Source organism: Anomaloglossus baeobatrachus, chromosome 5 (genome assembly GCF_048569485.1).
Source record: "Anomaloglossus baeobatrachus isolate aAnoBae1 chromosome 5, aAnoBae1.hap1, whole genome shotgun sequence".
NCBI classification, from domain to species: domain Eukaryota; kingdom Metazoa; phylum Chordata; class Amphibia; order Anura; family Aromobatidae; genus Anomaloglossus; species Anomaloglossus baeobatrachus.
This window is the reverse complement of record NC_134357.1, coordinates 248,272,272-248,289,418: the sequence shown is the minus strand read 5'-3', so window position 1 is coordinate 248,289,418 and position 17,147 is coordinate 248,272,272.

Below are 17,147 nucleotides of genomic sequence, written 5' to 3'. Positions count from 1 at the left end.
CTTCGTCACTGAGGATGATTTCATTTTTCAGGGATTAGAGAGGGTGGTCCTTATGGTGGACTGCAGGTATGGAGAGCTGTTGTCATCGTATTAGATAGATAAGAATGATTATATGTATTGTAGAAATGTCTCCTATCATGTTCCCTAATTTTGTATTATGTCCACATCCTGGTCCCCATCTTGGACATAATAACAAACGTGCACTTTTTTGTTTAATTTACACATTGGACCATAGGAAAAATGACACTACAGCTACAGAGGTGACCGTCTGATAGCCCAGCTCGACTATCCATCTCTACTGAAGACCCTTTCAGCTTTTTGAGAGTTGGGTGGAGGACATCATCTCTGAAAATAGGGTCCCACAGCTGCACCCCATCAGTGTGAGCAGGACTCTTTTGACTCTTAGAAGAGTCAATTCTCTGAGACCATTAGCCCCCTCTCTTCGTCACTGAGGATGATTTCATTTTTCAGGGATTAGAGAGGGTGGTCCTTATGGTGGACTGCAGGTATGGAGAGCTGTTGTCATCGTATTAGATAGATAAGAATGATTATATGTATTGTAGAAATGTCTCCTATGATATTCCCTAATTTTTTATTATGTCTGCATCCTGGTCCCCATCTTGGACATCATAACAAACGTGCTCTTTTTTGTTTAATTTACACATTGGACCATAGGAAAAATGACACTACAGCTACAGAGGTGACCGTCTGATAGCCCAGCTCGACTATCCATCTCTACTGAAGACCCTTTCAGCTTTTTGAGAGTTGGGTGGAGGACATCATCTCTGAAAATAGGGTCCCACAGCTGCACCCCATCAGTGTGAGCAGGACTCTTTTGACTCTTAGAAGAGTCAATTCTCTGAGACCATTAGCCCCCTCTCTTCGTCACTGAGGATGATTTCATTTTTCAGGGATTAGAGAGGGTGGTCCTTGTGGTGGACTGCAGGTATGGAGAGCTGTTGTCATCGTATTAGATAGATAAGAATGATTATATGTATTGTAGAAATGTCTACTATCATGTTCCCTAATTTTTTATTATGTCCACATCCTGGTCCCCATCTTGGACATCATAAGAAACGTGCACTTTTTTGTTTAATTTACACATTGGACCATAGGAAAAATGACACTACAGCTACAGAGGTGACCGTCTGATCGCCCAGCTCGACTATCCATCTCTACTGAAGACCCTTTCAGCTTTTTGAGAGTTGGGTGGAGGACATTATCTCTGAAAATAGGGTCCCACAGCTGCACCCCATCAGTGTGAGCAGGACTCTTTTGACTCTTAGAAGAGTCAATGCTCTGAGACCATGGGGGGCGCTTAGCCCCCTCTCTTCGTCACTGAGGATGATTTCATTTTTCAGGGATTAGAGAGGGTGGTCCTTATGGTGGACTGCAGGTATGGAGAGCTGTTGTCATCGTATTATATAGATAAGAATGATTATATGTATTGTAGAAATGTCTCCTATCATGTTCCCTAATTTTGTATTATGTCCACATCCTGGTCCCCATCTTGGACATCATAACAAACGTGCACTTTTTTGTTTAATTTACACATTGGACCATAGGAAAAATGACACTACAGCTACAGAGGTGACCGTCTGATAGTCCAGCTCGACAATCCATCTCTACTGAAGACCCTTTCAGCTTTTTGAGAGTTGGGTGGAGGACATCATCTCTGAAAATAGGGTCCCACAGCTGCACCCCATCAGTGGGAGCAGGACTCTTAGGACTCTTAGAAGAGTCAATGCTCTGAGACCATGGGGGGCGCTTAGCCCCCTCTCTTCGTCACTGAGGATGATTTCATTTTTCAGGGATTAGAGAGGGTGGTCCTTATGGTGGACTGCAGGTATGGAGAGCTGTTGTCATCGTATTAGATAGATAAGAATGATTATATGTATTGTAGAAATGTCTCCTATCATGTTCCCTAATTTTTTATTATGTCCACATCCTGGTCCCCATCTTGGACATCATAACAAACGTGCTCTTTTTTGTTTATTTTACACATTGGACCATAGGAAAAATGACACTACAGCTACAGAGGTGACCGTCTGATAGCCCAGCTCGACTATCCATCTCTACTGAAGACCCTTTCAGCTTTTTGAGAGTTGGGTGGAGGACATCATCTCTGAAAATAGGGTCCCACAGCTGCACCCCATCAGTGGGAGCAGGACTCTTAGGACTCTTAGAAGAGTCAATGCTCTGAGACCATGGGGGGGCGTTTAGCCCCCTCTCTTCATCACTGAGGATGATTTCATTTTTCAGGGATTAGAGACGGTGGGCCTTATGGTGGACTGCAGGTATGGAGAGCTGTTGTCATCGTATTAGATAGATAAGAATGATTATATGTATTGTAGAAATGTCTCCTATGATGTCCCTAATTTTTTATTATGTCTACATCCTGGTCCCCATCTTGGACATCATAAGAAACGTGCTCTTTTTTGTTTAATTTACACATTGGACCATAGGAAAAATGACACTACAGCTACAGAGGTGACCGTCTGATAGCCCAGCTCGACTATCCATCTCTACTGAAGACCCTTTCAGCTTTTTGAGAGTTGGGTGGAGGACATCATCTCTGAAAATAGGGTCCCACAGCTGCACCCCATCAGTGTGAGCAGGACTCTTTTGACTCTTAGAAGAGTCAATGCTCTGAGACCATGGGGGGCGCTTAGCCCCCTCTCTTCGTTACTGAGGATGATTTCATTTTTCAGGGATTAGAGAGGGTGGTCCTTATGGTGGACTGCAGGTATGGAGAGCTGTTGTCATCGTATTAGATAGATAAGAATGATTATATGTATTGTAGAAATGTCTCCTATCATGTTCCCTAATTTTGTATTATGTCCACATCCTGGTCCCCATCTTGGACATAATAACAAACGTGCACTTTTTTGTTTAATTTACACATTGGACCATAGGAAAAATGACACTACAGCTACAGAGGTGACCGTCTGATAGCCCAGCTCGACTATCCATCTCTACTGAAGACCCTTTCAGCTTTTTGAGAGTTGGGTGGAGGACATCATCTCTGAAAATAGGGTCCCACAGCTGCACCCCATCAGTGTGAGCAGGACTCTTTTGACTCTTAGAAGAGTCAATGCTCTGAGACCATGGGGGGGCTTAGCCCCCTCTCTTCGTCACTGAGGATGATTTCATTTTTCAGGGATTAGAGAGGGTGGTCCTTGTGGTGGACTGCAGGTATGGAGAGCTGTTGTCATCGTATTAGATAGATAAGAATGATTATATGTATTGTAGAAATGTCTCCTATCATGTTCCCTAATTTTTTATTATGTCCACATCCTGGTCCCCATCTTGGACATCATAACAAACGTGCACTTTTTTGTTTAATTTACACATTGGACCATAGGAAAAATGACACTACAGCTACAGAGGTGACCGTCTGATAGTCCAGCTCGACAATCCATCTCTACTGAAGACCCTTTCAGCTTTTTGAGAGTTGGGTGGAGGACATCATCTCTGAAAATAGGGTCCCACAGCTGCACCCCATCAGTGGGAGCAGGACTCTTAGGACTCTTAGAAGAGTCAATGCTCTGAGACCATGGGGGGCGCTTAGCTACCTCTCTTCGTCACTGAGGATGATTTCATTTTTCAGGGATTAGAGAGGGTGGTCCTTATGGTGGACTGCAGGTATGGAGAGCTGTTGTCATCGTATTAGATAGATTAGAATGATTATATGTATTGTAGAAATGTCTCCTATGATGTTCCCTAATTTTTTATTATGTCTACATCCTGGTCCCCATCTTGGACATCATAAGAAACGTGCTCTTTTTTGTTTAATTTACACATTGGACCATAGGAAAAATGACACTACAGCTACAGAGGTGACCGTCTGATAGCCCAGCTCGACTATCCATCTCTACTGAAGACCCTTTCAGCTTTTTGAGAGTTGGGTGGAGGACATCATCTCTGAAAATAGGGTCCCACAGCTGCACCCCATCAGTGGGAGCAGGACTCTTAGGACTCTTAGAAGAGTCAATGCTCTGAGACCATGGGGGGCGCTTAGCTACCTCTCTTCGTCACTGAGGATGATTTCATTTTTCAGGGATTAGAGAGGGTGGTCCTTATGGTGGACTGCAGGTATGGAGAGCTGTTGTCATCGTATTAGATAGATTAGAATGATTATATGTATTGTAGAAATGTCTCCTATGATGTTCCCTAATTTTTTATTATGTCTACATCCTGGTCCCCATCTTGGACATCATAAGAAACGTGCTCTTTTTTGTTTAATTTACACATTGGACCATAGGAAAAATGACACTACAGCTACAGAGGTGACCGTCTGATAGCCCAGCTCGACTATCCATCTCTACTGAAGACCCTTTCAGCTTTTTGAGAGTTGGGTGGAGGACATCATCTCTGAAAATAGGGTCCCACAGCTGCACCCCATCAGTGTGAGCAGGACTCTTTTGACTCTTAGAAGAGTCAATGCTCTGAGACCATGGGGGGCGCTTAGCCCCCTCTCTTCATCACTGAGGATGATTTCATTTTTCAGGGATTAGAGAGGGTGGTCCTTGTGGTGGACTGCAGGTATGGAGAGCTGTTGTCATCGTATTAGATAGAAAAGAATGATTATATGTATTGTAGAAATGTCTCCTATCATGTTCCCTAATTTTTTATTATGTCCACATCCTGGTCCCCATCTTGGACATCATAAGAAACGTGCACTTTTTTGTTTAATTTACACATTGGACCATAGGAAAAATGACACTACAGCTACAGAGGTGACCGTCTGATAGCCCAGCTCGACTATCCATCTCTACTGAAGACCCTTTCAGCTTTTTGAGAGTTGGGTGGAGGACATCATCTCTGAAAATAGGGTCCCACAGCTGCACCCCATCAGTATGAGCAGGACTCTTTTGACTCTTAGAAGAGTCAATGCTCTGAGACCATGGGGGGCGCTTAGCCCCCTCTCTTCGTCACTGAGGATGATTTCATTTTTCAGGGATCAGAGAGGGTGGTCCTTATGGTGGACTGCAGGTATGGAGAGCTGTTGTCATCGTATTAGATAGATAAGAATGATTATATGTATTGTAGAAATGTCTCCTATCATGTTCCCTAATTTTGTATTATGTCCACATCCTGGTCCCCATCTTGGACATCATAACAAACGTGCACTTTTTTGTTTAATTTACACATTGGACCATAGGAAAAATGACACTACAGCTACAGAGGTGACCGTCTGATAGTCCAGCTCGACAATCCATCTCTACTGAAGACCCTTTCAGCTTTTTGAGAGTTGGGTGGAGGACATCATCTCTGAAAATAGGGTCTCACAGCTGCACCCCATCAGTGGGAGCAGGACTCTTAGGACTCTTAGAAGAGTCAATGCTCTGAGACCATGGGGGGCGCTTAGCCCCCTCTCTTCGTCACTGAGGATGATTTCATTTTTCAGGGATTAGAGAGGGTGGTCCTTATGGTGGACTGCAGGTATGGAGAGCTGTTGTCATCGTATTAGATAGATAAGAATGATTATATGTATTGTAGAAATGTCTCCTATCATGTTCCCTAATTTTTTATTATGTCCACATCCTGGTCCCCATCTTGGACATCATAACAAACGTGCACTTTTTTGTTTATTTTACACATTGGACCATAGGAAAAATGACACTACAGCTACAGAGGTGACCGTCTGATAGCCCAGCTCGACTATCCATCTCTACTGAAGACCCTTTCAGCTTTTTGAGAGTTGGGTGGAGGACATCATCTCTGAAAATAGGGTCCCACAGCTGCACCCCATCAGTGGGAGCAGGACTCTTAGGACTCTTAGAAGAGTCAATGCTCTGAGACCATGGGGGGCGCTTAGCCCCCTCTCTTCGTCACTGAGGATGATTTCATTTTTCAGGGATTAGAGACGGTGGGCCTTATGGTGGACTGCAGGTATGGAGAGCTGTTGTCATCGTATTAGATAGATAAGAATGATTATATGTATTGTAGAAATGTCTCCTATCATGTTCCCTAATTTTTTATTATGTCCACATCCTGGTCCCCATCTTGGACATCATAACAAACGTGCACTTTTTTGTTTAATTTACACATTGGACCATAGGAAAAATGACACTACAGCTACGGAGGTGACCGTCTGATAGCCCAGCTCGACTATCCATCTCTACTGAAGACCCTTTCAGCTTTTTGAGAGTTGGGTGGAGGACATCATCTCTGAAAATAGGGTCCCACAGCTGCACCCCATCAGTGTGAGCAGGACTCTTTTGACTCTTAGAAGAGTCAATGCTCTGAGACCATGGGGGGCGCTTAGCCCCCTCTCTTCATCACTGAGGATGATTTCATTTTTCAGGGATTAGAGAGGGTGGTCCTTGTGGTGGACTGCAGGTATGGAGAGCTGTTGTCATCGTATTAGATAGATAAGAATGATTATATGTATTGTAGAAATGTCTCCTATCATGTTCCCTAATTTTTTATTATGTCCACATCCTGGTCCCCATCTTGGACATCATAAGAAACGTGCACTTTTTTGTTTAATTTACACATTGGACCATAGGAAAAATGACACTACAGCTACAGAGGTGACCGTCTGATAGCCCAGCTCGACTATCCATCTCTACTGAAGATTTTTGATCTGAGCAACTGTAGAGGTTACCTAGCAACCAGGTGGGTTACCGAGCAACCGGGCGGGTTACCTAGCAACCAAACGAGTTATCTAGCAACCACAGGGGTACCTAGCAACCGAGCAAATTACCTAACAACCACAAGGGTTTCCTAGCAACCGGGTGGATTTGCCTAGCAACTGCAGAGGTTACATAGCAACCATTGGTTACCTAGCAACCGGGTGGGTTACCTAGCAACTGCAGAGATTACCTAGCTTGTAATGGGTTACCCAGCAACCAAAGGTTACCTAGCAATCATGGGGGTTACCTAGCAACCGAGCAGGTTACCTTGCAACCTCCGGGGTTACCTAGCAACCAGGTGGGTTACTTAGCAACCATTGGTTTGCCTAGCAATCGGTTGGTTACCTAGAAACTGCAGGGGTTACCTAGCTACTGTAGGGGTTACCTAACAACCGTGCAGGTTACCTAGCAACCATAAGGGTTACCTAGCAACTGTGCATATTACCTAGCAACTGGCTGGCTTATCTAGCAACCATGTGGGTTACTTAGCAACCGAACGGGTTATCTAGCAACCACGGGGGTTTCGTAGCAACCAAGCGTGTTACCTAGCAATTGAGCATGTTACCTAGCACCCAAGCGAATTACCTAGCAACCAAAGGGGTTACCTAGCAACCACGGGGATTATCTAGCAACCGGCTGGCTTACCTAGCAACCGAGCAGGTAACTCAGCAACCGCAGGGGTTACCTACCAACTGCGGAGGTTACCTAGCAACCATTGGGTTACCTAGCAACCATTTGGTTACCTAGCAACCGGGTGGGTTACCTAGCAACTATGGGGGTTACCTTGCAACCGAGGGAGGGTTTCCTAGCAACTGCAGAGGTTTCCTAGCAACCAAGTGGGTTACCTAGCCTCCGGGTGGGTTACCTAGCAACCAAGTGAGTTACCTAGCAACCACAGGGGTACCTAGCAACCGAACAAATTACCTAACAACCAGAAGGGTTACCTATCAACCGCTGGGGTAACCTAGCAACCGACTTGGGGAAATAAAGCAACTAAGCAGGTTACTAAGCAATTGAGTGGGTTACGTAGGAACCGAAGGGGTTACCTAGCAACCGGGTGGGTTACATAGCAACTGCAGAGGTTACCTAGCTACTATTGGGTTACCCAGCAACCAAAGGTTACCTAGCAATCATGGGGGTTACCTAGCAACCATTAGTTTACGTAGCAATCGGTGGGTTACCTAGAAACCGCAGGGGTTACCTAGCTACTGTAGGGGTAACCTAAAAACCGTGCAGGTTACCTAGCAACCACAAGGGTTACCTAGCAACTGTGTGGATTACCTAGCAACTGGCTGGCTTATCTAGCAACTAAGTGGGTTACATAGAAACCGAGCGGGTTATCTAGCAACCACGGGGGTTTCTTAGCAACCAAGTGTGTTACCTAGCAATCGAGCATGTTACCTAGCAACCGAGTGAATTACCTAGCAACCAAGGGGGTTACCTAGCAACCACGGGGATTATCTAGCAACCGGCTGGCTTACCTAGCAACTGAGCAGGTAACTCAGCAACCGCAGGGGTTACCTAGCAACTGCAGAGGCTACCTAATTACCATTGCATTACCTAGCAACCAAGGATTACCTAGCAACCATGGGGGTTACCTTGCAACCGCAGGGGTTACCTAGCAACTGGGTGGGTTGCCTAGCAACTGCAGAGGTTCCCTAGCTACCATTGGGTTACCCAGCAACCAAAGGTTACCTAGCAATTATGGGGATTACCTAGTAACCGAGCGGGTTGTCTACCACCTGGGTGGATTACTTAGCAACTGTAGAGGTTGCCTAGTAACCATTGGGTTACGTAGCAACCATTGGGTTACCTAGCAACCATGGGGGTTACCTAGCAACCGAGCGGATTGCCTAGCAACCGGGTGGGTTACCTAGCAACTGAGCGAGTTACCTACTAACCACAGGTGTTACCTAGCAACTGAGCAAATTACCTAACAACCACAAGGGTTACCTAGCAACCGCTGGGGTTACTTAGCAACCAACTTGGGGTAATAAAACAACTAAGCGGGTTTCCTAGCAACTGAGCGGGTTACCTAGCAACCGGGTGGGTTACCTTGCAACCGGGTGGGTTACCTAGCAACTACAAGGTTACCTAGTAACCGTGAAGGTTACCTAGCAACCACAAGGGTTTCCTAGCAACCCTGTAGATTACCTAGCAACTGGCAGGATTCTCTAGCAACCAAGTGGAAAACCTAGCCATCGAGCAGTTTTCCTACCAACCAAGAGGGTTTCCTAGCAACTGCAGAGGTTACCTAGCTACCATTGGGATACCTAGCAACCATACCTAGCAACCATGGGGGTCACCTAACAACCGATCAGGAAACCTAGCAACCGCGGGGGTTACCTAGCAACTCGGTGGGTTGCCTATCAACTGCAGAGGTTACCTAGCAACCATTGGGGTACCTAGCAATCGGGTGGGTTAACTAGCAAATGGATGGGTTACCTAGCAACTGCAGAGGTTACTTAGACACCATTGTGTTACCTAGCAACTGGGTGGGTTACCTAGCAACTGCAGAGGTTACCTAGCTACAATTGGGTTACCTAGCAACCAAAAATTACCTAGCAACCATGGGGGTTACCTAGCAACCGAGCAGGTTGCCTAGCAACCGGGTGAGTTACCTAGCAACTGCAGAAGTTACCTAGCATCCATTGGGTTGCCTAGCAACCGGATGGGTTACCTAGCATCAATAGGGGTTGCCTAGCAACCACTGGGTTACCTAGCAACTATTTGGGTTACTTAGCAACCATGTGGGTTGACACAGAGTGAGTTGCCTAGCAACCAAAGGGGTTACCTAGCAACCGAGCAAATTACCTAACAACCGCAAGGGTTTCCTAGCAACCTGGTGGGTTGCCTAGCAACTGCAGAGGTAACCTAGAAACCATTGGGTTACCTAGCAACCATGTGGGTTTACACCGAGCGAGTTACCTAGCAACCAAAGGGGTTACCTAGCAACCGAGCAAATTACCTAACAACCGCAAGGGTTTCCTAGCAACCTGGTGGGTTGCCTAGCAACTGCAGAGGTTACCTAGGAACCATTGGGTTACCTAGCAACCGGGTGGGTTGGGTTACCTAGCAACCATGTGGGTTTACACCGAGCGAGTTACCTAGCAACCAAAGGGGTTACCTAGCAACCGAGCAAATTACCTAACAACCACAGGGTTTACCTAGCAACCACTGGGATTACCTAGCAAATGACTTGGGGTAATAAAGCAACTAAGCGGTGACCTAGAAACCGAGCAGGTTACCTAGCAACCGAAAGGGTTACCTAGCAACCGGGGGGTTACCTAGCAACTGCAGAGGTTATCTTGCTACCATTGGGTTACCTAACAACCAAAGGTTACCTAGCAACCATGGGGGTTACCTAGCAACCGAGCGTGTTGCCTAGCAACCAGGTGGGTTACCTAGCAACTGTAGAGATTACCTAGCAACCATTGGGTTACCTAGCAACCGGGTGGGTTACCTAGCAACCATAGGGGTTACCTAGCAACCGGGTGGGTTACCTAGCAACTACAGAGGTTACCTAATAACCATTGGGTTACCTAGCTACAAGGTGTTTTACCTAGCAACCAAGTGGGTTGCCATCGAGCGAGTTACATAGCAACCACAGGGGTTACCTAGCACCCGAGTAAATTACCTAACAACCACAAGGGTTTCCTACCAAACGCTGGGGTTACTCAGTAATCGACTTGGGGTAATAAAGCAACTAAGCGGGTTGCGTAGCAACTGAGCGGGTTACCTAGCAACCGGGTGGGTTACCTAGCAACCAAAGATTACGTAGCAACCATGGGGGTTACCCAGCAACAGAGCAGGTTACCTAGCAATGGCAGGGGTTACCTAGCAACCGGTTGGGTTACCTAGCAACTGCAGAGGTTACCTAGCTACCATTGGTTTACCTAATCAAAGGTTACCTAGCAACCATGGGGGTCACCTAGCAACCAAGCGGGTTGCCTAGCAACCGGGTGGGTTACCTAGCATCTGTAGAGCTTGCCTAGCAACCATTGGGTTACCTAGTAACCACTGGGTTACCTAACAACCATTGGGTTACCTTGCAACCGGGTTGGTTGCCTTGCTACCGAGTGGGTTATCTAGGAACCATACCTAGCAACCATGGGGGATAACTAACAACCGATCGGGTAACCTAGCAACTGCGGAGGTTACCTAACAACTGTGTGGGTTTCTTAGCAACTGCAGAGGTTACATAGCAACCATTTGGGTACCTAGCAACAGGGTGGGTTACCTAGCAAACGGGTGGGTTACCTAGCAACTGCAGAGGTTACCTAGCTACCATTGGGTTACCTAGCAGCTGCAGAGGTTACCTAGCTACCATTTTGTTAACTAGCAACCAAAGGTTACCTAGCAACCATTAAGTTACCTAGCAACCGGGTGGGTTACCTAGCAACCAATGGGTTGCCTAGCAACCCAGTAGGTTACCTAGCAACCATAGGGGTTACCTAACAACCGAGAGGGGTTACCTAGCAACTGCAGAGGTTACCTAGCAACCAGGTGGGTTACCTAGCAACTGGGTGGGTTTCTTAGCAACCAAGCAAGTTTCCCAGCAACCACAGGGGTACTCAGCAACCGAGCAAATTACCTAACAACCATAAGGGTTTCCTAGCAAAAGGGTGGGTTGCCTAGCAACTGCGGAGATTACCTAGCTACTAATGGGTTACTTAGAAACCAAAGGTTACCTAGCAATCATAGGGGTTACTTAGCAACTGAGCAGGTTACCTTGCAACCTCGGGGGTTACCTAGCAACCAGGTGGGTTACATAGCAACCATTGGTTTACCTAGCAATCGGTTGGTTACCTAGAAACCGCAGGGGTTATCTAGCTACTGTAGGGGTTACCTAACAACCGAGCAGGTTACCTAGCAACCAGAAGGGTTACCTAGCAACTGTACATATTACCTAGCAACTGGCTGGCATATCTAGCAACCAAGTGGGCTACCTAGCAACCGAACGGGTTATCTAGCAACCACGGGGGTATTCTAGCAACCAGGCGTGTTACCTAGCAATCGAGCATGTTACCTAGCAACCGAGCGAATTACCTAGCAACCAAAAGGGTTACCTAGCAACCACGGGGATTATCTAGCAACCGGGTGGCTTACCTAGCAACCGAACAGGTAACTCAGTAACCGCAGGGGTTAACTAGCAACTGCAGAAGTTACCTAGCAACCATATGGTTACCTAGCAACGGGGTTGGTTACCTAGCAACCATAGGGGTTCCCTAGCAACCTAGCAGGTTGCCTAGCAACCGGGAGGGGTTACCTAGCAACTGCAGAGGTTACCTAGCAACCAGGTGGGTTACCTAGCAACCGGGTGGGTTACCTAGCAACCAAGCGAGTTACCTAGCATCCACAGGGGTACCTAGCAACCGAGCAAATTACCTAACAACCACAAGGGTTCCTAGCAACCGGGTGGGTTGCCTAGCAACTGCAGAGATTACCTAGCTAGTAATGGGTTACCCAGCAACCAAAGGTTACCTAGCAATCGATCAGGTTACCTTGCAATCTCGGTTACCTTGCAATCTTGGTTTACCTAGCAATCGGTTGGTTACCTAGAAACCGCAGGGGTTACCTAGCTACTGTAGGGGTTACCTAACAACCGTGCAGGTTACCTAGCAACCACAAGGGTTACCTAACAACCGTGCAGGTTACCTAGCAACCAAAGGGGTTACCTAGCAACTACGGAGATTATCTAGCAACCGACTGGCTTACCTAGCAACCGAGCAGGTAACTCAGCAACCGCAGGGGTTACCTAGCAACTGCAGAGATTACCGAGCTACTAATGGGTTACCCAGCAACCGAAGGTTACCTAGCAATCATGGGGGTTACCTAGCAACCGAGCAGGTTACCTTGCGACCTCGGGGGTTACCTAGCAACCAGGTGGGTTACCTAGCAACCATTGGTTTACCTAGCAATCGGTTGGTTACCTAGAAACCGCAGGGATTATCTAGCTAATGTAGGGGTTACCTAACAACCGAGCAGGTTACCTAGCAACCAGAAGGGTTACCTAGCAACTGTGCGTATTACCTAGCAACTGGCTGGCTTATATAGCAACCAAGTGGGCTACCTAGCAACCGAACGGGTTATCTAGCAACCACGGGGGTATTCTAGCAACCAGGCGTGTTACCTAGCAATTGAGCATGTTACCTAGCAACCGAGTGAATTACCTAGCAACCAAAGGGTTTACCTAGCAACCACGGGGATTATCTAGCAACCGGGTGGCTTACCTAGCAACCGAACAGGTAACTCAGTAACCGCAGGGGTTAACTAGCAACTGCAGAAGTTACCTAGCAACCATTGGGTTACCTAGCAACCAGGTGGGTTACCTAGCAACCATTGGGTTGCAAGCAATGGGGTGGGTTACCTAGCAACCATAGGGGTTCCCTAGCAACCTAGCGGGTTGCCTAGCAACTGGGAGGGGTTACCTAGCAACTGCAGTGGTTACCTAGCAACCAGGTGGGTTGCCTAGCAACCGGGTGGGTTAACTAGCAACCAAGCGAGTTACCTAGCATCCACAGGGGTACCTAGCAACCGAGCAAATTACCTAACAACCACAAGGGTTCCTAGCAACCGGGTGGGTTACCTAGCAACTGCAGAGATTACCTAGCTAGTAATGGGTTACCCAGCAACCAAAGGTTACCTAGCAATCGAGCAGGTTACCTTGCAATCTCGGGGGTTACCTCCTAGCAACCATTGGTTTACCTAGCAATCGGTTGGTTACCTAGAAACCGCAGGGGTTACCTAGCTACTGTAGGGGTTACCTAACAACCGTGCAGGTTACCTAGCAACCACAAGGGTTACCTAACAACCGTGCAGGTTACCTAGCAACCAAAGGGGTTACCTAGCAACTACGGAGATTATCTAGCAACCGGCTGGCTTACCTAGCAACCGAGCAGGTAACTCAGCAACCACAGGGGTTACCTAGTAACTGCAGAGATTACCGAGCTACTAATGGGTTACCCAGCAACCAAAGGTTACCTAGCAATCATGGGGTTACCTAGCAACCGAGCAGGTTACCTTGCGACCTCGGGGGTTACCTATCAACCAGGTGGGTTACATAGCAACCATTGGTTTACCTAGCAATCGGTTGGTTACCTAGAAACCGCAGGGGTTATCTAGCTACTGTAGGGGTTACCTAACAACCGAGCAGGTTACCTAGCAACCAGAAGGGTTACCTAGCAACTGTGCGTATTACCTAGCAACTGGCTGGCTTATCTAGCAACCAAGTGGGCTACCTAGCAACCGAACAGGTTATCTAGCAACCACGGGGGTTTCCTAGCAACCAAGCGTGTTACCTAGCAATCGAGCATGTTACCTAGCAATCGAGCATGTTACCTAGCAACCAAGCAAATTACCTAGCAACCAAAGGGGTTACCTAGCAACCACGAGGATTATCTAGCAACCGGCTGGCTTACCTAGCAACCGAGCAGGTAACTCAGCAACCGGGTGGGTTACCTAGCAACTGCACAGGTTACCTAGTTACCATTGGGTTACCCAGCAACCAAAGGTTACCTAGCAACCATGTGGGTTACCTTGCCACCGCGGGGGTTACCTAGAAACTGGGTGGGTTGTCTAGCAACTGCAGAGGTTACCTAGCTACCATTGGGTTACCCAGCAACCAAAGGTTACCTAGCAATTATGGGGGTTACCTAGCAACCGAGCGGGTTCTCTAGCACCCGGGTGGGTTACCCAGCAACTGTAGAGGTTGTCTTGCAACCAGTGGGTTACCTAGCAACCGGGTGTATTACATAGCAACCGGGTGGGTTACCTAGCAACTGCAGAGGTTACCTAGCTACTATTGGGTTACCTAGCAACCACAGAGATTATCTAGCAACCGGCTGGCTTACCTAGCAACCGAGCAAGTAACTCAGCAACCGCATCTCTGCAGTTACCTAGCAACTGCAGAGATTACCGAGCTACTAATGGTTTACCCAGCAACTCCCGTGTCAGTGCAGTTACGTCCGTCTCCTCTCACTTCCACTTACTAACTGTCTAACTGTCCGTCTCCTCCCACCTGGTTGTCGTCTAGTGCACTGGATCGGCTCCACCCCTGGGTGGTCATCCATTGGGTCCACTTCTAGTCTGTCACCAGTCTGTGGGGATGGGAAAAAACTGTGATTTTAGTGTTTTGCGGTTACCGGCACTGGTCTTCCAGGTCCCTGTGGGTAGGCCCTGCATCTTTGACAGGATGCAGTACCTTGTAGTACCCTGATGGGTTCAGGGACGCTACATAACCTGACCTCAGGGGACCTCAATGAACTCAGGTGAGGTGATATTTCAGTACTGAAGAGGTGCTTTAAATGTAAGTCTCCTTTCCCTGTCTTATACTCATCTGTTGCCATCTTCATTTTTTTTCCAGCATCGCTCCAGTCGGTCTCTAACAATTTATGACCTATTGGCAGCTCCAGTATTTAATGGAGAGTGCTGAAGCTTACAAATCAATAAAAGGCTATGAGGGCCTCGTTCTGTCTCTCCTAGACTTGCATTGAGCGTTTTTGCCGTAACTTCTGACGTCAAAGCAGTCAGAAGTTACGGGCACAAGATGGCTCCAAAAAAGGATGAAAACTTCTGAGGTTAAACATAAGACAGGAGGCATAAAAAAAAACCCTGCTAGTGTGGTGCTTTAAATTAAAGAGGTTGTTCACCACTCGACCAACCCATTGTCTACCACCACAGTTTTGCTATGTAAAATAATAATAGTTTTATACTCATCTTCAGTGCGTATGCCGTTCCTCCAAATTTGGTACCTGCTCTCCTGAGACTCGCATGATGGTACGTCAGCCAATCAGCAGCCGCTTTCCTCTCTCTTCCTTAGGAAGAAACTGACATCTAGAACAAGTGAAGAGCATATTGCTGCACTCTGCCTTCCTCCGGATGTCTGTTAATGCAAAGGAAGTGAGAGAGAAGCAGCAGCTATATGGTTACAGGGCTTGCGTGCATGACATTACCTGAGACCCTGGAGATCAGGGGCTGACAGCGCCCTCACTGGAGGTAAGTATGGCTGCTTTTCTTTTTCATGGGGGAACTATTATGGTTGAGAAGGGGTTGTCCAAGTAATGACCATTTCTTTTATTTTCTTGACATCTGGGCTCCCCTTGGATTTGAGCACCCAACCTGCACAATTGAAGGCAGTAGCAAACGTTAAGAGCCACAGGTTGCATTGACAAGTGTAGTGAGAACTGTGGGGACATCATACTGTGTTGAGGGCACTGTGGGAACATCATACTCTGTTGAGGCACCATACTGTGTTGGAGGGAGGGAACTATGGAGATATTATAATATGTTGGTGTCGCGGGCGGGGAGGGGACGCTGCGCTCACCCACTGCTTGGGTCCAGCTACTGCTGCTGCTTCGCTCGCTGCTCGGTGGCTCGAGCGGTGGGCCGGATCCCGGGGGCTCGAGCGGTGCTCCTCGCCCGTGAGTGAAAAGGGGAATGGTTTTGGGGATTTATTGTCCGTGACGCCACCCACGGTTGTGGTGAGGTTGTGACACTACCGCTGCTCTGGACGGGGATCCCGGGAGCGATGACAGGGAGCAGCTTGGGTGTTGTTCTTCCCCTCCGTGGGTAGGGGGATTGGTTGTCCCGGGGCCCGGTGAGGTAGGGATAGCAGGCGGGTTACGGGGCCTGATGAGGTGCAGGGTCGCGGGGCAGTGCGGTACCGCACAGCACAGTGGTACTCACTCAGCCAATGATGAATGCAAAGTCTCCAGTAAAACAAACGGCTGGATGGACGGGTCCCACAGACGGCTGTGGTTGTTCTTCTCCCGGTAGGTTGGTGGTGACTGCCTTTCCCTGCACCTGTGTTATGTTCTCGGTTCTGGTGGCTTCCCACCCCGTAACCCGCTCCCCAGCTTGGATGGATGCTGAGGGAGCCCCTTTTGCCCGCAGGCTCTGGCCCTGGGAACTGTAGCCTTGGCGGTGACTGTATTTCCCTTCACGGTTTGAGCTGTTGCCTTCAATCGGGTCTTGACTGCTGGGAAACCCCGGAGATTCCCTTCGCTAGCGGTGACCGATTTTACGGCGACTCCTAGCCTGGTCGGGGTCCGTAAGCCCTGCCGAATGGTGCTGGCTTCTCTTCGTTCCCCGATACGGTACCGGCGGGCCACCGCCCGTCCCCGGTCTTTACGGTTCACGTCAATCAGCCTCTCCTGCAGACAGTCACCACCGTCTGCCAACCTTGCTGTATGTGCCCGGGCCAGGCACCCGGACACGGTCAGTCTCCTCTACTACCACTTCACTTCTCCAACTCCAAAACTGATCTACCCTCCTTTTCCCCGCCTCCAGGACTGTGAACTCCTCGGTGGGTGGGGCCAACCACCTGGCTCCACCCCCTGGTGTGGACATCAGCCCCTGGAGGGAGGCAACAAGGATTTTTGTTTGACCTCGATGTGCCTAGCTGGGGTGTGGGGTGTGTTGTTGTAGTACCTGTGACGTCCTGGCTTGTCCAGAGCGCCACATTTCCCCTTAGTAAAATGCAGACCGTCCGCGGGCTGCCCGTCC